This window comes from Triticum aestivum, chromosome 7D (genome assembly GCF_018294505.1).
Source record: "Triticum aestivum cultivar Chinese Spring chromosome 7D, IWGSC CS RefSeq v2.1, whole genome shotgun sequence".
In the NCBI taxonomy this organism is placed as follows: Eukaryota; Viridiplantae; Streptophyta; class Magnoliopsida; order Poales; family Poaceae; genus Triticum; species Triticum aestivum.
The window spans coordinates 571416763-571417034 of NC_057814.1; positions in this window are offsets into that span (position 1 = coordinate 571416763).

Sequence of the window (272 nt, forward strand, 5' to 3'; positions counted from 1 at the left end):
GAAAGGAAGAAGAAAGGAAGAAGAAGAAAGAAAGAAGAAAGAAAAAGGAAGAAGAAGAAAGAAAGAAGAAAGAGGAAGAAGAAAGGAAGAAGAAGAAGAAAAGAAGAAAAAAGGAAGAAGAAAGAAACCAAATGAAAACCAAAAAGAAAAACAAAGAAAACAAAACAAAATACTTGGCAGTGCTCAATAATCTTATTTTTTAATTCCTCCTCCTCTATGTCCCCTTAATCTTATTTTTTAATTCCTTTATACTTAAAGAATTTTTACTACAT